The following is a 24,164-nucleotide window of genomic DNA, read 5'->3' on the forward strand; positions in this document are numbered from 1 at the left end:
AGTAAGCATTTTTTCTAATCAGCTAAAACCATATTTTAAAAAAAAAAAAAAAAAGAGATAAAGTAGATATCATTAGACAGAAACAACTAATGTTTCCACTTAAGAGGAAAGAAATAAGCCACAACCTTACCAGCAAGGAATTCTGACAAACAGCCACACTTGTCCCGTCAACTCCCACACCTCGCAAAGCAGAGAGGAAACTCTTACAGAAATTGGTTGCAATGCTGAAATTGCCCAAGAGGAAACTGGTGTCTCTTCTACAAGTCATGACTATGCAAAGCGCAAGCCAGGCATCAAGGCAAGTGCTAAAAGCCATGCCTGTCAGAACTATTAATAGTAGAACTAAGCTAGATGGAAATGGGGTAGGGGATGGGACTAAAAAATTAGAAATATTCCCAGATGGTTAGGTTTTTAATTTTTTGTTTCATAAATGGAAATTAGCTTTAAAACTGTGTTGTCAAATACTTCTGAGAAGAGGCTCAGAGTGCATTGTGGAAGACAGGAAAAAGCATATTATAGGTGCCCTGTAACAAATCGCACTATCCAAGCGTCAGCGCAGTCCCTGTTTCTAACCCATTCCCCGGAGCACCCCTTCAGTCTCGGTCTCCCGGGGACCCTCCAGGGTCCAACCCTGCACCTCGAGGTGCGGGAGAGCTCAGGACAGCCCAAGCCCAGCCACACCGAGGCCGGGGAGCCCTTGGGACAAAAGAGAGGATGGGGCATGAAGCGCTACCAGTTTGGTTTTTCTGGGTCACCTGCAAGGTGTGTCCCAGGAAATACGATCCAGGCAGGGATGGGGCTGACAGCAAGGTCTGCAGAAGAGCACACAGGTCTAATAGTTTCAAATCAACAATCTTTATTTCCCATTTTTTGTTTTTTATTACATGGTGCAACAGCAAACCAAAATTAATAGCCTTATTCAAAATATGAGACAGATGCTTCTGTAAGTTACATTTTCACTAGGCTTGGGGAACAAAGCAAAATAAAAATCAGGGCCTTGTAGTTTTGGGTACTTTTCTGGCTTGTGTATTCGACAGTTTCAGCCACAGGTATATGAACTTCAAGAATGAATAAACATCTAATTATAGCACAAATATCTAAATAATTTTTATTGCTCTCTCTACACAACTCTACTTATTTCACATATCACATTAGTCTAGAAAAGACAGGGCACGCATTCTGTTAAATCTCATCCTTCTTCAAAGTGATAGGCATTGCTAAAAATAAGGTAGATCATTGCATGCTTTGAAGTGAATTTTTCCTTTTTGACTCACTGGAATATTACAGGCCGGTTTCTTCAAAGCAGGACAGAGATTTGCTGCTGTCTAGGGATTCTCCTGTGTTTCCTCAGATCTCTTTCTGCTGTGGCAGGGAAATTCCAGGCAGGGTCCAAAGGCAGGTAAAGGAGACATCCAGAGATCTGAGTGCTTTACTATTCATGACACTGAAATTACAGTGCCACCTGTAGGACACCCAGAAGAAATTTAATTTGGGCTTTGCTGATGCCATGACTGCCAACTGCTGATGCCAGTTTTTATAATTACAAGGCTTTCTAGTAGTCTTGGCAGAAGCATAAGAACACAGAAAACGGATGACTCATGTCAGTCTATGGGGAGTAACTTGAAAACCTTGTTCACACTGAGCAACATACATTGTTTTAAGTACCTCAGTGCACCCAGAAGATATTTTGCTATGAAGATGAATCTTTTGTGGGAGGGGGATGTGCCAGTACAATGCACCGATAGTCCATCCACCTGAGAGCTGGCGCCACCATAGGCAGGGGAGAACTGCCACATCCTCAACCGCTTCCAGCCATGACAGAGATCACCCTCAAACAGATGAATCTGAGGAAAGTTTCCATTATGGCTGCACACTTTTTTTTTTTTTTTTTTTAATTTAGTTTTTAGCTATTGACTACATAAGTAAATGCATCACACTTCGGTGACTTGTATTTGTATTGCATGCATATGCTACTTTGCATCACTGATGGGAAGCACTTGTATATCATTCAGAATATACTAATAAACTTATTTTATGTTGCTTTCTCTTCCCCCCTCCTCTGACCAACAGAGTCATTTTCCATTTTTCCAAACCATAGCTAAGGTGATATCTGTAAAGACTTCTCTCCAATGTATCATTTGAAGATACATGGTAAGACAAAGATAAGTATATGTACCTTTGTTGTTAAATTTCCATTAATAAAATTTGAAGTAGAAAATACTCAACTGATTAACTTAATAATTCTGTTGCTGCAAACAAACTTAAAAGAGGAGGTGTACAACAAGTTCAAAGGCAGCTTCTCCTTAATGTTCAGCTGTGGTCAAAAACAGAACAAAATGTTCAGACAAATAAGGAAGAGAATGGTCAATAAATACAATGGGTTTAAGAATGCTTTTGTTTAAATCAATGGTAGTCTTGTGTGGAATATTACGTAAAATAACCATCACCAACAAACAATAGAAAGAATTCTGTAAGACTAAATAGCAGAGAGTGAAAAGAATGATCAAGAATTGCAGGGGAAAAAAAAGCTCTTCTAGCAAGGTAGATTTTAATACAAACAATGCTTTGTAGTGTGGCATAACTGATAAGAGATTCAACATAAATATTTAAAATTATGGTTTATATAGGGAAAACACAACTCTTTCTCAGGCATATAAAAGAAGAAGGGAAGGAACAAACAATTAAAGGTGATAAACAAAATGGACAGAAGGAAGTGGGTTTGAGCACAGTATTTGGAACTCACTGCTGCAGTGAACTGAGTCTGGAAGTTGGTGCAGAATTGAAAATATTACTCTGTGAAGCAGAGCAAATAGTGATTCACTGTGTGCAGAGAGCAGTAAATGAGGTAATTTCCAGGAACATTAGGTTGAAACATACATGGCAAACTTCACAGCATAAGAAAATTATTCTCTCAGGTTTACTAGCTTCTTACAGCCACAGCAGTGACAAAGAGTAAGAGACCTTCCCTAACATTTGAGGCAGATGCTGCACATCACAAGAATAAAAATTTCAGTGGGATGAGTGATGCAGAGAGTTAAAAAATGATGAATAAAATTGTGCAAATACATGCTGTAGAAATCACTAGTCTTCCATCCAGTGGAGTGGGGGAGGCTGGAGCAGAAGAGAGGTTTCTGAAGGGACTTCCAAGCCCTTGACAGCTTGCCAACATGGCTACAAGGACACAAGAAAACTTGTGGGGGGGCGGGGGGGGGGGGGCAGAACTGCAAAAATTTAGGAATTCCCGATTCCCATTTATCTGGCAAGATCTTTGTGAGGAAGAAAAGGATTGTGGAAGCAGAATAACCAAAATCATATGTACCAGGAATATGAGGGCAGGTCACAGAGATGAGAAGAGTAAGGCTTGGTGAAAGCAGGCAGGTTAAAACTACTTTTCCATTGTGTGCCTACAGCAGATTTCAAATCCATTGGAATTGTGCAAATCCATTGTGCAGGGAAAAACACATCTGTCTGGCTGAAGATTCAAGACATATATAGCATCTGTATTTTCTCCTTGAGCTGAGCAGCAGTTGTCACAGGAATCAGAAAAAAAGTGACCCAGTTTGCAGCTTATTTGCACTGGAATCCCATTAGACACTGTGTCTTTTGTATTCAAAAATGCTCTGTGAGTGTTTGTTTCTTACCAGACAGGATAGCAAGGTATCATTTGAGCCTTCCTTTGCCTATTCAGCCAACTAAGTAACCAATGAATGTACCAAAAGGTATGGGAAAGCCATGTTAAGCAGATTACATATCACTTACCAACAAGCCCTATTGGTTGCATGATTTCTACCACAAGCTGCAGAGACCACAAGTGGGATGAGATGAGTCTCTGTCAACCAGTATGATTCATATTTGCCGTACCCATCTGTTACATGCAAACCAATTGCTGCTGGCACTTAACATTTATGATTGAAAGCTACCAACTCCCACTACCATAAAGTTTTCCTTCTAAGCAGTAGAGATGTTCCAACTTCCTCTGTGAGGTTTCTTTTCTATTTTAACTTGTTTCACATAATGAAGTGATTTTGAAACCGAGAGCACTAACCAGCCCTTGAACATTCCAGTGTTGAGAGAACAGTGGGGTTTTATACACATCACTTCAATTTTGTATTTCTCTCTCCCTCAGATCAAGTCAACCTTGTGGGAGCATTATTTGCAAAATCAAAGGAAAGGAAATCAGCTGTATATTTACCTCTACCACTTGGCTAAATCCCAATGTGAAAATAAAATGCTGATGGACGACATGGGACTGTCAGCTTTCGAGCAGGGAACGAGCACTCAGAGGCTCCAGCTCCAACTCTGGCATTGACTCACTACCTGACTTTGAACTGACCACTTCCACAGCTTTACCTCCACACTTTTAAAGGAGGTACACAGTAATTACCTACATTTGGAGGAACGTTATGAAAATTTGCTAATTAATACCTCTAAAATATTTGGAGTTCCCCAGATTAAATGTTTCACAGGAGGGCAGTATATTAGCTGTCTTTATTAGGACAGCATTATCAGAAAAGAAAAACAGAACATCTTTAAAGTGACCAGAAAATTGCTGACATCTCTTGAAAACAAACGGTTGTCAAAGTTAAACATTAGACACTGGGTTTACTGCAGCACTATACTAATCAAGGAGTTTAACATATGTACAGAATCCTAAATCCCATTCTTTCCTTCAAAGTAATTTCTTGCACAACCTTATGCCACTGCCTTCCTTTCATCTTTGATAAAAAGCCTTCAGCAGTTCCAGTCATATTAACACTACTGCTGCTTGTTGCAGCTGTATACGTTTCAAAACACATTGACCTGCCAGAAAGCCAGCAATACCTTCCCATTGTAAATATTCCCATAGACGATTTCATCACTAACCCTGTGACAGAAACCGGGTGTTCCAGCTATGCTGGGAGAGTGGTGGGCTTGCAAGAAAGCCAGCAGCATCCTGGGCTATATTGATGGGAGCATAGCCAGATCAAGGGACATAATTATCCCCCTTGGCTTGGTTTGAACCACATCTAAATACTGTATACAGTTTGGGACCCCCCCCAATATAAGAAAGACAGTGACAAATGGGAACAAGCTCAACAGAGGACACCAAGATGGTTGGAGCTGGAACACTTGTCCTGCAAGGAAAAACTGAGGGACTGAGACATTTCCAGATTGAAGAAGGGACAGCTTCACGGGCCATCTAACAGCAGCCCTCCACTACCTATGATGGGGTCAGCAAGATAATGAAGATGGGCTCTTCCCAGCAGGGCATGCCAGGAGGATGACCCACAACAGGCAGAACTTGAAACAGGAGAGCTTCAGACTGGATATAAAGAAAAACTTTTTCCCCATGAGGACAGTCACCCAGAGAGGTTATGCAGTCTCTGTCCTTAGAGGTTTTCAAGACCTGACTGGATAAAGTCCTGGGCAAGATGGTCTGAATTCACAGCTGAGCCTGCCATGAGCAGGAGGTTTGGACTGAGACCTCCTGAGCTCCCCTCCAGCCTGGGTGGTGCAATGAGCCTGTCATTCCCTCTTAGATCCAAACCTACCTCTGACTAGCAGATCATCCACAAACGTGTAGAGAAGATATTAAAAAGTCTTCCCACAAGTAGAAAGATGTATATATATTCAAAGAGCAGGATATGGATGAATACAAATACAAGTTTAGAACCTATGTATTTGTGTACATTTGTAAAAATCTATGGTAAAATCCAGCCACAAAGTATCACTCTTAGGGATATGGTAATGAACTGAGGCCTTCAAAAATAAACTCCTTTGGAAATTTTTTCTCACTAAGCCAACACATCCTTCTCCTTCATTTCAGCTGTTCTGCCAAGTCATCCAAACTTAAAGTTTTTAAAGCATGTTTTTTCACAGACAGAAAAAGGAATAAGACCTTTATACAACTATTTCACATTAAAAAGTTATATTAGAAAAGAGGGGAATTGCTGGATGTAACGCTTTTCTTGAGAAGAAAAAAATTAGTTAAATAGGAAAAATAAACCAACAAAACACACACATTTTTGCATTCTCACTCAACAGTTTCTATTCCAAACACAAGGTCATTTCACAAAAGCAAAAATTAAAAAGGAAAAAAACTAGTATAAGTCTTGAAAATGAAACTATTTTAAAGTGTTTGAAAGTCTTCTGGAAAAAAAAACACATTATTTTCACATATCTCAAATTTATTTTTTCAAATAACTCTAGAGTTGTGCTCTAAGCTTCTTAAGGCTAACGCATCTTATTACTTGTAAAGAAGCCAAAAGAGGGATGTCCCATTCTAGCTATAAGATAAATAGATAAAAAGCCAATGCAGCAATTGACTTGTGTCATCAAATTCCACAATTTGTCAACAATTCATCAATAAACTTTCATCACTTTGTATATAAGTCACTGAGAGTGCATTGAATTCAAACATCCTTTAGGGTCACATGAGCTGCATTTAAATTCAAATCCTGTCATGATACAGCCATCTGAAATACAGAGCCTTCAAAAAATCTTTAACTTATAAAAGGTCAATTTTTGAAACATTGGTAAGAAAAGGCTGACGTACCGTGGTCTTTGTTTGCTCATCTATTTATCAAATAATGGCTTTTCAAATTATACTATCATTAAGTATATACACAGCATCTGTATTCATTTGGATTAATTGAATTTCCCCAAATCAAATTCCCTCCCAGCTTATTTCCTTTGTGCGCGTTCTTGGGCTGAGGGAAGCTGACGGCTGAGCTCTCACAGAGGAGCAAATGGGGTCATGCAGCAACGCCGACACGTTCGCCAGGAAGAGCACCAGCATCAGCTGCGTATTTGTCATTTCTCATCAGTATTTTCTGCTGAGGTTGCAAAGCGTCCGCGATTGCTACTTCCTCTTTCTCTCTCTTCCTCCCCCACAGCATTCATCCCCACCACAGCAACAAACCTACCAGGATGAGAATGGTGGAGGATGGTGAAGGATGCTCTCCAGTCACTCTTTCTGCCTAGCTATGTTTTTTACCTTTCCTCCACTCCCCCAGCTTATTTGCATTTTTCATCATCAACAGTCAGTCATAATAAGGTGAGAGAGGGGAATAAAAGCATTTTGTGATACGTCTTAGTAAACGTTTGAGTCATTGTGGTCTAGCGGTTAAAACCTCTCTCTCTATTTTGAATAGGCTCCTATGCTAGTGCCTAAACACTAGGCTTCAAGAAATGTAATTGGGACTTGCTGTTCTTTTTTTTACTAAGTCTTTTTTCTTCTAGGTTCACATGTGCCTCAACAGGGCACTTCACATTCGTGAAGGCTTAAGTCTGGAGATCTCCAAACATCTTGAGGAAGACAGCTACAGCGTTAAGCCCATTGTATAAAAGTGAGGAACGTGAAAATGTTAGGCCCAGATTGTACCCTGATCAAACAAAACCAAACAAAACCCTAAGAACTTGTGTGACACCTCTGCCAACACTTCCACGTTGCTAATGACAGTAATTCTGTGCAAAAGCACTGAAAACTTCCCATGCGGGCACACTGAGGATACCCCACTAGTTTCTGCTTTGTCGTAAAGGAGCAATTGCTTAACCAGCTCTCAGAAAAGCCTTCCAAATATTCCTTGATTAAAAAGACAATGTTATCCATGGTATTGCCAATTCTAACTTTCAAGCTCATCACCAGGAGCAGATATTTATTTTCCTTTTTTACTGAAACTGATCAGTCTTTGGGCAAGCTCCTCTGAAAGCAGCAAGGTTCAAGGCATTGGAAATGAAGCAGATGAAGAGCCCCTCTGCTGCTCTCCACCTCTGCAGCCAGCGTGACTCAGTGGCATTGCCACACACCATCCTCTGACACTTCAAGCAGGGCTCAGAGCTCCTCCACGCCACCACTACTCCTGCAGAGTTATTCCACTGCTATAAAGAGTTGCCGAGACCCAAACAACTCGTCATGCAAGGCTTTGGGCGTAACAGCACTTCAACAAACACTTCAAGCTCACATATTTATTTTTTCATTCAAACAGTTGTTGTCATATAGGAATTTATTGTCTATTCAGAAGAGACAGAGGGGAACAAAGGCAAATGGTTACAGAAAGAATGAAAAAGGGGAATTGGGAAGGCAAGAGAGAGGTGATTAGATAAGCCAATGGTACAGATTCCTGCTTTGCCACACACCATTTCTCCAAGAGCCTGCACCAGTTCTTTGCTGAAGAGTTCAAAGGATCTTTGAAAGTTAGAAGAACACCATATCTTTTGAGAAGCCCTCCATAGCCTCCTGGGCCCCCCCTGCTTGCCAGGACACCCACTCACCTGGTCTTCGAATTTCAGGTCTCTAAGGAGCTCTACATGTTTTCCCCAGTGTCATCATTTTAAAGTAGTTCCCTTCCTGTGGTACAGCCTGCTACAGTTGTAACCACAACTGTAACATCCCTGGTGCTCCCCACAGTCAGAAACTACCAAGGTACCCTCTGGGCATTCTTGCTTGTCTTAGTCCCTGGCAAAGCACCTCTCCGTCTGTGCCATTCCCCACCAGCCACCTCCCTGCTACCACTGAGCTTTGGCCCAAGTGCCCAGGGCAACATCCCTCCTGATGCTGATGGAGAGACAGTATGAGCAAGGCACTTCCCACAGCTAGATACTACAGCAAGGTCAGAGGTTACAGGTGGTGCAGGAAGGCTGAGAGGCCCTGTGCAAGTCTTCATAGCACCAGCAGGATCTCCAGAATTAAAGCAAGCTGCTTTGGCCATTGCAAAGGAATGCAATGTTGTTTGAGATTTCATCCTCAGCACTTTCTAGAGTGCTTGGCCCAAGCACGCTATATAAAAAGAAGCATGAATAATATGTGTGTCCCAAGGGGATGCAGAAGTGAAGCACCTGTATCATCGATAACAAGCTGAAGAAAACTGATCTCATGGGTTATTTTTTCTGAATTACTTACATGCTAGGTTTGGAAAGGAAATAAAAGCAGAATTTTTATTCAATGATCTGTACTGGGTCAAAGTAAAGGTAATCACAAACCCTGTCTCTAACAGTGGCCAACAGCAGATACCAAAATAGAGAGCACAGGAACAGAGACAATGTAAAGTGAGGCCTCCATGAGGACTTACACCCTTCCACAGTCTGGGTGCATCCTGAAGGAAGATTTGCACAGCTTTGTTGTATGCAATAGCTCTTGACAGCCTCTCCTTCCATCAACTTTTCTCCTTGCTTTTTGAACATACTTATATATTCAGCAAAACAAAATCCACACCAACTCCCACAATTTAATTGTGTAGTGTGCGAAAGAGTACTTCCTTTTTGCTTAAGTTTACTGTCAGCTTTGTTGGGTTTTTTGTTTGTTAGGGTTTTTTTTGTTTTAGGTTTTTTAATAAATGGTGCATATTAGTTTTCCTGTGAAACAGTGGGTATTCACTGCCACCCTGTAACCATATCTGTGCCAGTCATAACTGGGAGACCTTTACGACATTACCTCTCAATCCTCTTTCTCAAGCTGAGGAGCCCCAATGTACTGAAACTCTAGTTCCCCTTTTCTGTACCTTGTTTCTGACCTTCACTTCCCATCTTTTAATTAGCTGTTAACCCACGAAAGACCTGTAGCTGCCTAGCTGTCACAAACCTTTGGCAATAGCCCTGCCAAAAGATTTCTGGAAATCCAAGTCCACTGCACTAATATATACATGGGAAAGTAGTACAATAGCCCAACAACAAAGCATTTGTAGAGTAAAATAGGTGGTGTCAAGGAGTAGCCATAGTCTAGTCTCATGAACTGATTAGCAGTGCATTCCTGGAGCACATCTGATTTAATTTTATTTAAAGGATATTCATTTCATATAATGTAAGATGAGTCTGTCATGTGAATCACTGCAAGGTAAGTGGGGATAATCAGGAGATTTGCTTCAGAAGTACACTCCTGATCTGAATTAACACACCTACAACACCACATCCTCTGTCAACTGGATGCACCTTTGGTTCGGGTTGGCTCATGAATCCACAGAACTCTGGGTTTGTGAACAACGTTGTCTTTCCCCGCACCCCGCCCCCCCCCAAAAAAAAAGTTAGGATTACTCCCCCTTGATACACATGAATCCATTTGCCACTTTCTATTCCTTTGGTACCCTGTAACTAATTCAGCTAATAAATTACGTGCCACAGTATACAATTTAGCATTTCCTTTTCCCAATTGTGTTAGAATTCTGCAGGAACACTGCCAAGGCCTGATGATCTCTCAGCCTTTTTTACTTATTTGTTTTAAAAGATATCCTTGTAGTATTTCAGTTTGAGACAGTTCCTTAGATTTCTCTTGGTCTTTTCCATTTTACTCTATTGGATGTGACTTCCAGTTTTTGAAAAACGTCTTTTTCATTTTATTATTGGTACTTTTTAAATCTTCCTTGATGGGTGCTAAACGTTTACTCTTAGTCTCTAATAATGGCATGTTTAAACAGTCCTGATGCCATTTCAAACAGTTTCTCCTTTTAACTGGTCCTCCTATTTTTCTCTCAACATGTTATCATTTAGGTCCACTTTTTAAAGTTAACTTATTTTGTTTCTTAACTAGCAGACTGACACTGAATTTGAAGTTACCGTGCTTCCTACTGAAAGGTGGTTCTTAAGTGTTATACCAGGCTGCTGTGCATTGCTCAGGCTCACCTGAAAACCCTTATCTTATGGGTTGCCTTGTTAATCATTTCAGGAAGGACTCATTTATGGTATCGACAGTAATAGAACTATACTTGTTTGTTTAACCTAATGAAGATGAGAGATGCAATGCTTTCTTTGGCATGCCCCCTAACCACCTTCTTTTTTGTTACTGACATCTGGAATTAAAATTTTGTCCAGGATGTTTTCTTTCTTCTCAATAAGCACCTTCTACTGCACAATCTTTATAACTTTGTCTGCCCTCAGAAGGAAAATCCCTATAGATAGCTGATGTTCACTTTCTCAGAAATTCTGAGCTGGAAGATTAATAACAACAACAACTTCACCCCAAAGCCAGGCCTTGGGGCACTGCTCCCCCCTGCAGCTCCAGCAGGGAGCCAGGGAGGCTGCAGCAGGCGGCAGGGTGCTGGTGCTGCCCTGCTCTGGGGCTGGTGGCCCCTGGCAGGAGAGGGCAGGGACCGGGCTCTGCTGGGAAGCAGCACCACATCCCAGCCATATGCAGAACAGCTGCTCACATCTCCTGCTGTGCAAAGCTATGTGTTTAATAAATACTACGTATGCATGCACACATTAAGCATACATTTGTACAGCAGTGTATTTACAAAAGTCTTTCTATCCCTTCCCCTAGGCCATCTGCCAGAAACACTCAACTGCAGCCATTCAAGATTTCTCTATAGCCTAACCCCACAAAGAAAATTTGAAGCAGCGTATGAGCCAGCCTCCACCAGCCAGAGTGTTTAACTATTGACTACTCATTGGACCATGGAAGATTTGTATCAGCAGCACGCTTCCTGGTCCAGCCACTACATTATGGCTGGATGAAGCGCTGATTTAAAGAGCGGAACCTGACAGCTGGTGGAGTGACCTCCTCCAGCAGAGAGGGAAGCAGGGACCTACACTTGCATGCAGGGCTCGCCCTTTGGAGAGCTCAGGTTTCAGTGGGAGGCTCCCTTGGACCTCTTATGCTCTGAGATAAGGAGCGTCTAATAAGACATCTAGTTTCTATGCATGACTCCATCAGCTCCATCTTATCAAAGCACGGTAGAACCTGGTTATGCTGGAAGAGCATTCAGGTGTGTAAAATGTTAGAGATTACAGTTATACAAAGTATTCAAGAAAGCACTAGTCATAACCCATTTTTAATCCCATGAATGGTAGTCAGATTAAATATTTAAGTGTCTTTTCCCAATCCTGCCCTATCACACACAGGGCAATCCAAAAGGAACATTACATACAGCTAAAAAGCTTTTGGGAAATATGTAGGAAGGTACTTTGAAAGAAGTGCCACATATAAGTCAGAGACACTACTAAATCTGTAGATGATAACAGCTTTGTTCAAATGATTACAACCCAGCAGAGACTCCCTGTCCTGCAGCTGTCTACTCAGCCTTCTGCTGCAGAAGGGTGATAATAGTACGCGTATCTTGTCCCCAGAGAGACCACGCTGGATACGTGCACTAATGGAGCAGGCAGTGCAAACATTGCAAACCACAAATCTTGAGCCTCTCTTTACACAACTTTTCTGTTCCACAAGCTCAAACCATTTTCTTGCCCCTTCTCCAGTAGGGAGAACTGTGCGCATTCTAATCCAGGAGAATGAAACAGCAATAAGAGTTAGACCCCGACCAGTTCTGTTAGTGCAAAAAGAAGGTGGAATCACTCCAAACAGATCAAAGTGGCGACTAAGAAGCTTAACAGAAAATTAAAACTCATTCTGGACAGAGAAATATCCAACCGCATGTTTTTCTCAGTGCTAATTTGCAGACTTAAGTTTTTCATGTTCTTCCTTAAATATGGTTCAGACAAGTTGCCTGCAGGCACAGGAACCCCATCAAGCAGAGGTCATTGCAAGGACTGAATAACTGGTAGTGACCACCACCATGTACTACTGAATAATCCACAGCCACTGAATAGTTAAAAGATTGACAGCAGGGAAGATAGTCCAGCTGTAGAAGAGCACTAGTTTATAATTCAAGGGTTTTCCATTACCACATTTGCTTTGCAGTGTTGAGCAAACTTGGCTTACCTCTGTCTCAGTTCCCCAAATCACTCAAGGAAAGCGATGGCTCTTCTCCCCTGCAGATGGAAGTGTTGTGAAGAGCAGACATAAATCCACTAAATGCTATAGGGAACTTCAACTCCTCAGCTGTGGTGGCTGCAGTCCTCAGGTACCACCCAAAACAAGTATTTGTTATTAGATGCCGATCGAGATCTACCTACCTCATTTGTTGCAGCAGTTAACCTTTCAACAAGAGGAACTAAAAAAAAAAAATGCAAAGACTACTAATTGCTGACCAAACTCTCATGACTTTAAGTTAAAAATGCTGATGATGCCATAGCTACAGTGACACAGAAGTCAGCTCCCGGTGCGAGAACAGGAGGTACCCTCTCACAGAAGCACCTCTGGTGCAAGTGCTGCCAGTGCTCCAGTTCCCAGGAGCTGCCGCATAACAATGTTAACACCAACACATTCTTGACAGTCATTTTCCTTAGGGTTATATGCAGAATCCGCTTACAATCTCTGACAGCAGAGCCTAAGGATAGAACTAAACTTTCTAAACCTACCGATTCTTCTTCTGGAGCAAGAGAGTTCCCTACATCAAACCTTCAGCTTCCAGGCACTTACAGAATAAACTCCTATTTCTTTTCCAGAGAAGGCAGGTGACTAACCTGAACCTGCGTGTTCAATTCGAGCTTCAAAACACACTGTCTCAAGAAAACGCTTGCTTCCCCGCTTCCCCCACCCCCATTTAAAAGTTTCAGACATTGCTAGATAATAAGGGAGTTTCCCCAACTTACATAGTGCTTTTCCTTCTCCTCCTCTTCCCTTACATCCTCCAAGCCAGCAAAGTAGAGGACATGGACGAAGCCCCAAGAAGTCTGCACGAGGAAGAGCAGCGATCCTTGCTACATTCTCCCCAGTCATGCTACAGACCTCCCAGACCCAAACCGGGAGATGAGGTGAGCGCCGGACATTCTCTACCATGTGGGGATGCTCCACATCAGAGACAATTACATCTCTGCTCAGCGATTCTCTTCAGAGAGACAGAAGGAAAAGCCAACTCCAGACAAACATACACGGTTGCTTTGCTTTCTCTCATCAGACCTAGTGACATCCCCTTTTCCTACTCTTCAGTTCAAAGGACTGTATTTTACCTGCTGTCCTTCCTCTAGCTCCAGGAACACCTGGATCTGAGAAGCAACAGATGGTTCTGAGCAGCTACTTCTTCCAAGCTTCCAGCAGCCTGGCTGCAGCGGAGTTTCAGTTGCAAGTGTGACAACTAAGCAGGGAGAGAAGCTCTGGGAGTTTGCTCTGGCATAGGCTAAGGGTGGGAGGACTGGAAGACGACTGACGTACCAATGCCTGTATAAGGTCTTGTGACAACTAGCAGTTGTCTCGGTGGTTTTACAAGTATCAGTTGTATTTACTCTAGCTGAATTGTTGCTGTCTGCAATAGAAATTCAGGTTTCCTATGGCTGCTTCCAATTCAACATTCATGAAACAGCCAACACCCTTGGTCAGGATCAAGGCCTCATCATGGTAGATACTAGGTAGATAAAGAAGATGACATCATCCCATCCCAAAGACCTGGCAAAGATAAAGAGGGAGTAAGATGATGGCAATGTTCCTGGAAAGGGGAAAAACAAATCCAACTCTTGGCCTCTGTCAAAATAATGATTATGTGTAAAGCCTTGATTGTATGCATACACGTAAATAAAAATCAAGACTCAAAATCAGAGCCGCGAAGTTGTTTAGCTAAAGTATGTAAGCTCCTGCCTGTAATAATCTTCCTGCCTTCTGATTACAGCCAAGAAAAGGGTTTAGCATTTTTTGTCTTCTCTAATCTAATACTATTTGTAAATGCATTTTTCCTCCCTCATATCTTTCCAGTTGGTTTTATTTATGTAGACATGCCAGCGTGGTAAATTTCAAACCTATAATTTGTGGCTTCCTGACTTGGGGATTGTTCTGAAGTAGTTCTCATGTGGCTGTTCCTCCAGCTAAATGTTTACACACGTACACACTGCGCATAGCTTTTACTTATGTGCATGGGCAAGGGCTCTGCATGTTTCACATAATTTTTCAGAGTCTACATGTGTTTCCGATCATGACAACACATTGAAAATATGTGCCTACAAAACACATTTTAAATGTATTTATACAAAACAGTATGCGCTTACCCTTGAGGTGTTTTCTATATATAGAAAAGCTGAAGATTAGGCTTCCTGTTCTCATTCTTTCCTTTCTCTTGTTATTCATTGTATCCAGGTTTCCATTATGACTCAGCTATACATTATTTTTCACTGGCATGGAATCAATTCAAACATGAATTCTGATAATACACAGGTACATGATAAAGCATGAGGCTATCCCCTAAAGAGACATCTGGACTTTCACATTTCAGTCAGATCAACAACAATGATGGTGCAGAGTATCATTCTCCTGCTCAGTGTCTACTGAGAGACCACAGCTTACAAGTCTTCAAAAAGGAGTATAGTTATAAATGACTGTTAACATTCGTTGCCATCATATTTAACATATGCATGCTTTAAATCTCTTTTCTTAAAAAAAAAAAAAAAAAAAAAAGAAAAAATCTAATAATTTCAATCTTGTCTACCAGAGTGGTTTTAAACAGTCATTTAGCTTCAAAGCCCTTTTTCTTCGGTTGTTTTAGCTTGTGGATGGGGCCAAACAAGTAATTCTAAATTTTCTTCCTGATGGCAAATCCAAAGGTATTCCTTTATAAGAAGTTTCATATCTGAACCTTGCAATAAGCTACATGCACTATCAGATGCCAGTCACCCTGTTGACCCGAAACAGGAAATATAAAAAGCCATGGCTAGTTCTTGATTGCCTCACAGTTTTGAAAGTATTCACTCTTGTAAGACTTTGAAATATGAGAGTTAAACATTACTTTGTCTGCCATGACCTTCCTTCTCCTACTGCCGAGACGCAAGACAGCAGGCAGGCTGCTGCAGCAGCCCTGGGACCTGCGCTCACAACTTGAAAGTTCCCAGTTGACAATTACTCACCTCTGGGATAGCCTTCCCCTTCCTATGAAACACGAAATACATATGACCACAGCCTGAAGACGCTAACACGTTAAAACAGATGAGATTTAACAAAATGACACTGGATATTCCATAGCCTTTGGACTAATCTTATAAACTCGAGCAGTCCTCTAGAAGTCAACAGTACTACATAAATGTATTCACACACTGGTAAATGCTTGCAGGACCAGGGCCTAAATTAAGTAGATTTTACAGACCTCACTATTATCTGGATTTACAGAAGATGATCTATTCGACTTATGTTATGTTCCTTTTTCATCATCATCATCATCTTGAGTGGATTTTTATTTCTATGCATGACCGGGCAGTCTGTGCTTCATATGAATACCCGCATTCATCTGCAGAGGACAATAAACCATCTTTCTCCCACTGCAAAAGTTTGCCAGGGAGCAGAGAGAGACCCACACAGCTCAGCCAGGCAGTCAAATGCTACAAATGAAAGCAAACAGTTTCCGAAGGATTTGTATACCAGGCTGTTATACACAAGATCCTTGTCACACTGTTACAGACAACAAGTCAATTTGTACAATTCAGAATCTTTTCTCAACCTATTTAAGATAAAACAAAAGAGAAGGCTGAGTGGACCAGAAAATCCAACCAGTGCTAGTCACCACTGACAGCTTCTCAGTAGCCCAGCTAGCTGAATAGTTACTGTTGTGCTCTCCTACAGCAGAGTCATACAGATAAAAGCCTGACTGCCCAACCACTCAGACTGCAAGCACCATCTGCTCACACAGTGATATTTGAAAAAAAATGTTAAATAATACAGCAACAAAACATTGTCGGAAATTCCAGATGAGGGCTAGCCTTTTGCATGAACCCTTTTGAAATAAATTTATAGAAACTGATATGAGAATAGGCTGTATAAATAATACACATCTTGGTAGTCACTGTCTGCACACTCACACAGAAGTTCCCATCTTGGCCAAAACCAGCAGGGACTGACGTAGGGTCTGCCAGGGTTACCAACACGAGATGCTGCAGTTTGCAGAAAAGCACCAGATCTCTCCAGCTGTACCTCTAATGTATGCTCTGTGAAAGGGGCAGGGTGAGGAGGCTCCAACAGGCAAGCACCAGAGAGAATTGCATCCACGAGAAAGACCTTTTTCGGACATAGACCTTCTGACCAGCACCACAGGCACAAATGCCTCAGGGCACCAATGCTGGGAAGTCATTTGGTGCCAGTCTCAGAGGAGCGAGGAGGCACGAGGTTCAGTGGTGGTACCACTGCGCCTGCTTTTTCCTTGCACGATGATGGTGCTGTGTGGCTGGACTCTGCAGACATCAAATATGCTTTGGTGCAGTGTATCCTCTTCTTTGCTCTAATCTACAATCCTCCTCAGGCATCTTCAGCAACACCCGGTGCTCCCAGCACAACAAGATAATCAGATAGACACCCTGGCTCCTCCAGCCATGGTCCAGTCCCTACAGCACCCTCCACCCTCGTGAACATGACCTGGCGCTGCTGCAGCCCTTTCGTGCAGTGGGAGGAGCCCAGTGGAAAACCACAGACACCGGGAGGACAACCAGCTCACTTGGAGCTTTCTTATAGCTCATTGGTCCCAAAACAAACTCTGGACAACACCCTCTCTCACCCATCAACTATCTCTTCCTAAAGAAAATGCTGGGCCCAGGACCTGCTGGTAGGGTCCTTGGGAAGAGGAAGGTACTGATGAGGAGCTGTTTTGGGCAGTGAGGAGGCAGAAGGGCACGTGATGGCGTGTTTGGGAGAGAAAGGCTTGAGAATGTCCTAAATGGACACATCTTCCTGATGAGTGTCCCTGTGCTGGCTGTGTCTCCTTCCCAGCTGTGCTTCAGACTCCTAGTGCCATTCAGACAAGAGGCAGAGACTGAAGGTAAAAATAAATATATAAATAAATAAATAAATAACCTGCAGTCTTAAGCCAGAAGCCATTCTGGTTCCTTGAAATATTTACTATGTTTGAGCCCTGTTTTAACCTTGGAATGGAAATTCAGACCACTGTTTCATCCAAATTTTATCCAAATCTGCAAATTCATGGGAAAAATAAAACAGGAATTTTAAGTCAAATTCTCTGCTAATAAAACTGAGCACAACTTTAATCTGGTTTCTCCCATTCTTGTAAACCAACAATTTGACACAGTCTCTGCTATTACAAATTTAATCCAGAACAATCCACTTTTTCTATTCATTCTGATGAGGGTTTCTCGAGAGAATAAATGGATCTTTAAGACAAAAGGAATTTAAATAAAACATTTTTTTAAAAAGGTTAAGTGGCGCCTGATAGTCTACAATCTGTCAAGTTAAGCAAACAACGGCGGGGGGAAAGCTTACCTTGTAAATAAGGCAATTACAAATCTTGTTTCTACAATCTGGAACGAAGCCAGGATCTAAGTGTGAAGGATTGAGAGGAAAATCTGTTGTAAATTCCTTCAAGTGAAAGTCCCTATTTAAAAGGCAGAGAATACCAGTTTTGGAAAGGTCATGAAGTCACAGCAGTTTTTTCAAAGCACAACTCTAAATGTCACTTTGACCTCTTTTTAAAGGCAGAGACAGACACAGCTGCGCTTGGAGTGTAACCCTTACACTAGAAAGAGAATAGCAATGATTAACAAGATATTTTGCACTGAAGTTTGTGTAGACAGCCATAAAAAAAATTAAATACCTAGTCAGTAGGCATCACAACCTCAGTGATTGTGAAAATTTATTGTTGTGTATTCTCACTTTAAAGAAAAAGAAACAAAAGCAAGAGAAACGTATGTCTCTCATACAGACATAAAGTTGCAAGTTACACACGAGCTGCAACATTATAGCTTTCACTTGAGCCTGGTTTTACCACCTTTCCAGGTAAGGGGACTTTTTGCAGTGACAGGGAAACGTGGCAACTGGCAGACTTGTGTGGCTCAACTATAGTTCACAAGTCTAAGCTGTTTGGGAAGGCTTGTAGCAAAGGTGAAAGAGTGGCTGAAAGACAGAGCTGACAAGTCCTGCAGTTCTGTCTCTGATAAATATTACAGAAGAGTAGTTTAAATTGGGGCAGGATTCAAAAATACATGGGTATATATATGTATACCCACAGACGTACACCCATGTAAATGCACTTATATAAAGCTCAGGCAAATTCCACTGAAATCAGGAAGCCAGACTAGAAGAATTGCTTTCCATTAAGCCTTTGCATTTTATTCATAAATTAAATAGACTGTGGGTGTTGTGACTAACTGGCAGACGGTAAATTGAGGCACTACATGGTGTTTACCATTAGGTAAACTGTTGCTTCTCCTGATTTTTAATTGGAGTTTAATTGAACTCCGGCACACTCCACTATAAACAAGCCCTGGCACTAAAAACAAAAAGACAAGGAATAATTTCCTGAATGTATTCCCATAGTCCATCAAACATTCATCACTTACATTGCCCAGATACACTGTCAAAGGTGATAAACACACACATATCAATAACAATAGTCTGATATCCTGCTCCATTGCCTGTCACAGTGGTACCTGATCCTGCTTTCCAAGGGAAGCAAAAGCGTAGGGTGCAACCACATGCAAGAATGTGAAAGATCTGGCTCTAACTCTCTGAAGGCTTCCTGAACATTTATAGTGTAACACAATACCTTGATCCTGGCCCTCCATTTCTATTCACCTTACACATAACTGTACACGCATGTAAAGTGACTATGAGGTATACACAAAATGACCTAGCAACATTTGATGCACATCTCCTATGTAACACTAGAAGGTCTCGTGGCAAATGCTCCAGCCACTTGCTGTTACTCCCAGTCAGGATGCTGGCAGATCACCCAAAAAGAAGACTTTGCAAGAAAGAAGGGTCCTGACAGAAAAGGGGTGGTAAATCCTAGAGCAAAACTACTCTAGCACCATAGGACATGTAGGTAGACTCAAACAGCGACCAGCTGGCAAAGCTGCCACGTTTCAGGCAGTACATATCCAAGCATCCCCAACCTACTCCAAGTTGTAGAGTGGCTCAAGCAGAGATGAAGAGACACAAATATCTCATGTGTAGCTTTCTGAATACTTTGAAAAACAGAGATTATTAGTTATTGGTTTTTAGTTTATCAGATTATTATTCTCTTGCATTGCTACTTTGCTATGCATATTATTCCCCCCCTTCCCCCAAAAAATTAAAACACAACGCCCTTAATCACACGTTGTTCCCACTAATAAATTACCTACTTAATGTGTTTATATATGCTCTTTTCCACAGTACAAGTCATGTTGAAATTGCCCTAATTAAAATATTTCCATTTATTTGCATGACTAATCAGTATTTATCAGTAACATAGCACTTTACATCTTCAAAGCACTTTAATTGCATGTAAATGGATTATCTGAAAACTTGCCCAAGAACATATCTTGGAATCTGATGCACAGACTCAGCTATTGGTTCCTAAAATAACTACTGCCTCCACATGTGCATTGAATTGCAGTGAGGGTAATAGCGACAGGCCTGAAGAAGCATATGTGTTACTTGTGGAAAGAATGAATAGTCCATAGAAGAGAGAACGACAGCCGACCAGGCAGAGTTCAGTGATGACATGGAAAAATCAGATGGCTCAGTCCGTTGAGTGGTAGAAAAGACACAGTCTATCCCACTTCCCGCCATGCTTTTTGCTGAAGAGAGCTGTCGTACTCATGTGCAAATGAAGTCCCAAATCTCTAAAATTGCTTGCAAGAGACTTGTCACCGTTCTTTCACTTCCTCCTCTTTGGAGCTTTCTGCAGGCTTGTGTGCCAAAACATTCAGGGCATTTGGTGCTGCTTTCTGGAGTCTCTGGCCACTGATGACTCGCACTGTGTGGGACATTCATTTCTCAGTATAATGCCATCACTGTGTCTCCCCACAAAGCTCCTATCCCTGGGCCACCCATTGGTTGAAAGAAGATGAGAGTGGGTACTTTTTTGCTTCACAGCTTGTTTGCACAAGGAACAAGATACTTCCATAAGCACTGAGCTACCCTGCCTGTCCGCAAGTTATTTTCCTTTTTAAAAATTAAGGGTCACAATAGGAATGGCGTGCGTGGGGGGAAGGTCTTTCAACTCTATCATATCACAGAAAGCAGTATAAAAGAATAGATTTTGTAGATCTGTTGTTTTGGTTTTCAAAGACTAAAGTATCTTTCAGAGCTATCAATATGTTTTCCCTTGAAGACACGGAAGTGTAGACCCATCCCTAATACTTCCCTTTGGTTAAAGAGAAAAATCCCGTAGTTCATCAAATCAAATAACTATGTTTTCCCAATGTTCTGCAAGTGCCTCGACTGAAGGAATGACAATGGTAATTGCAGAAGATGATGATTTTATTCTAGACAACTGCAAATTTACAAAAAGTACTGATTTCCACTGTACTGATTGTCTTTTTTCCACTGAACTGAATCTTCTCATGCATTCACTCGGTTGCCTCGGGCTCCTTTAAACCTCAAAACTTCACTATGGTTATAGTGATTTGACGTGCATATGGCAGATTTTATCCAGAACAACCTGAAAGCACTTGATGAACTCTACCAGGATGCAATTATATAGGGCCTACTCACATCTCTGCAGATTCATAAAGTAGGAAAGAGACATCAAGAGATCATTAAGTCTGTCCCTCCCAGACAATTACACTTGGGCTATTCCTGACAGAGGCTGCCTAACCTGTTCTTAAAGACATCAAATAGTGGAGGCACCATGGCTTCCTTCGGCAGCCTAAACCAGTGTTTAACTCTCCTTGACTTCAGATTTTTCTACCAATTTCAAGCTCCATGCTGTAATTTAAGCCTATTATCTCTTGTCCTTTAAAAATCTGTCCTATAAATTTCTTACATAAATCTTTATCATGTTTGTTCTTATGACACCAACTCAGTCACCTCTTCTTAAGACTACACAACATCATTTTATTTAATATTTCCTCAAAGGCCAGTGTTTTCCAAGCAGAGAGCCCTAAGGGGGCTGTTGCCCCCTCATTAGAAATACCTGCTGTGGTGAGCACTTCAGGTTACGTGACTGGCACTGCCAGCCCTAAAATGACAGTCACCAAAAGGAACAGAAGTGCCCCCGTAGCACAGTCAATGAAAGACTCTTGAAGAACCTGCCTAAAACAAGATCCCCGATCCTTTTTTCTGTTCTGCATTAGTTAGAAATACAAGCAATTTACCATCGTTTCCCAGGCAGATTATTATTCATACTGACATAGTCACAGAAGTTGGTATAGACTCAAAAGAAAATTTGAATGCCTGCATGTTGTGTCCCTCTTCAGCTTTGGGGAAAAAAAAAGAAAAGAAAAATCGAGCCAACAAGAAGATCTCTCAGCAAAGCTCCTCTGCATTGCTTTTTCCATTCCAAACCAAGGCTCTTGCTGCTGCTCTTTAGGCCTTTTGAACTGTATTATTACAATTTAGTGTGAAAGTGCCTAGAAGCCAATTAAATCACCGACCCAGCGTGCGCAGGAAGTTATAATTGTAAGATATGGCTTGCTACAAAAAAAAAAAAACCTTACAATCTAAATAGATAAGGCAGACTGTAATAAAGGGATAGAGCATAAAAAACAGTTAACTTGTTTGCCAAAGTCAATGTAAACAAGACATCCCACAGAAAACTAGATTCATCCTATATGTGGAAAACTAAAGATGTTGTAGCTGCGGGAAGGGGCGGGCGGAAGTGTCTGCAGAACTACTGCTCCCCCACAACCCTATCAATCACGTCTGTGTCCCCCTCCTTAGCTGGGAGTTTTTCCAGCATTAAACAGCCCTTGACTACCATTGAGCTTAGGTAGGTAAACATGTAAATTAAAGTGTTAAGTTTACAACATAGGCAGCACAAGAAGTAAGTCAAGTTATCATTTTCTGGCTGGAGAGGCACCAAATCTTACAGTTCACCTCCTGATTTCGAGAGAGGGGCAGGAGACGTAGAAGCTACCCAGTCTGAAGGATCCCCAGCCCTAGCACAACTCCCATGTCCTCCCCATGAAGCACTGCTTGAAATATAAATTACACTAAGCAAATAATGCCTGAAAAGTGTATAAAGCATTACTACTTTAAAGTAAAAACATTTTATAACCCAGTTGAAACATATATTGCCTCTTCAATCTTCTGAATAGAGTTTTAACTTACCACAAATCTAGAGATCTCTCAGGAAAATCGTGAAGTTTGCACATATGAACCAAGAGGGCTCCCCCCCACGGAGACTCCTTCCCGTCTTCCTTTTCTCCCCCCCCTGCCCCCGGCCCCAAATACAGGAAGAGAGATCACCAGCTGCCTGCTGAAGAAAACAACCACCGAATAGTGTGCATCATTCAGATGGCTTGGATGATTCAGCTTTTCCACGTGAACTTTACTGAAGTTGCACACAAATGCTGCTTTGTGTGCAAAAACCAAACACGTAATTAGTAGTCCAAGTACATATCAGCGCAATTTCTATTTGAAGAACAACTTTTCATCTAAAATGCAGCAGTGTATCCGTTACCTTACAATGGCTCCAGTTCTCGAACCTACTAATAAATTACATCTACTGGTGCTCATATACTGCAGTATCTCCAGCCTTTAAAAATCCATTTTATGTTGTTCTCAAAAGCTCAGCCAAACAGGGCAGTGAAAAGAGGATCTAGTGACGAGCTCATCATTTTGAAAGCCACCTGATGTGATGTGCATTGGTTTTAGAGTGGGAGGGCTGGGAAGGAACAGAAAAGCCAGATGTTGCCAGCAGTCTGTTCTCCCAGATACAACAGTACAGTAAGCAGCAGATTGATCGTAAATGTCCCAAAGTTACCTGCAGCTACATTTTGAAAGTTCAGGGTGCTCTCAGTGTCTAGAAACTTGTAGGAAAATAATATTAAAAGTTTCCAGAGAGTAGGCTGAGAGCAAAAAACACAAAAATGCAAAACGCATACACATTTACTTGGTGTATTTTTGGTTTAGCACTGCTCAAAGATGAAGAAACAGCGCCTGGTTTTACTTCCCTTATTTCCTTGGCCTTTTTTCATTTGTTCAAATGTTCACTTGAATTCTCTTCATCAACAAGATCCTATTTTCATTTCATCCCTGCAGCCATAAATCAGGAATGGCTCTAATAAACCGAACAGATTTGACACAAAAGGTAAAAAGAAGAATCAGGCCTAGCGCTGCCTTGGACGGAGCTTCCTGCCAGACAAGCCCCCATTACTTAGCAGGAGAAATGCTTATTTATCCTAGAGAACAAAAGCAGCACAAGCACGTTGAACACAACACCGCCTTCTGCAGGCGCACAAGCGTGACAATGCAGAAGCTGCCCAAGGAGCTCAGCAAGGGCAGCCAAACTAGGGCCATCTAGAGGAACACACAACTGTTGCCCAAGTGCGCGTCCAGCACCCATGCTACCACAGGCCACCTTGCTTAAGCAAAGGGAGCAGGCAGCAACATATTGAATGGACTGGTCATCACTGGAAGTCACTCAAGACCTAGAGAAAAATAACAGAAATGTTGCTTGGCCTGGTGCTTTGATCAACAGAAGGAAGCCTTTGGAGTTACCTAGTGT

The 24,164-nt window shown here is 41.7% G+C and overlaps 1 protein-coding gene across 6 annotated transcripts in view; it reads right to left on the reverse strand.

Moving 5' to 3' along the window:
- IPCEF1 (interaction protein for cytohesin exchange factors 1) overlaps nt 1-22,827 on the reverse strand; it is an 85,285-nt gene extending 62,458 nt beyond the window's left edge. For 3 of the 6 annotated variants that reach the window (XM_087774170.1, XM_087774164.1, XM_087774161.1), the window contains exon 1: nt 131-178. The gene's annotated coding sequence lies outside the window, so the exon portion shown is untranslated. Of the gene's footprint in view, nt 1-130; nt 179-22,765 lie in introns of those variants that run through there. The other 3 variants (XM_087774163.1, XM_087774166.1, XM_087774167.1) reach the window with 3 other exon arrangements.
- Nucleotides 22,828-24,164: the final 1,337 nt, after the last annotated feature.

Source organism: Nipponia nippon, unplaced genomic scaffold (assembly GCF_047370975.1).
Source record: "Nipponia nippon isolate SJK-2023a ecotype South Korea unplaced genomic scaffold, ASM4737097v1 scaffold_4, whole genome shotgun sequence".
NCBI lineage: Eukaryota > Metazoa > Chordata > Aves > Pelecaniformes > Threskiornithidae > Nipponia > Nipponia nippon.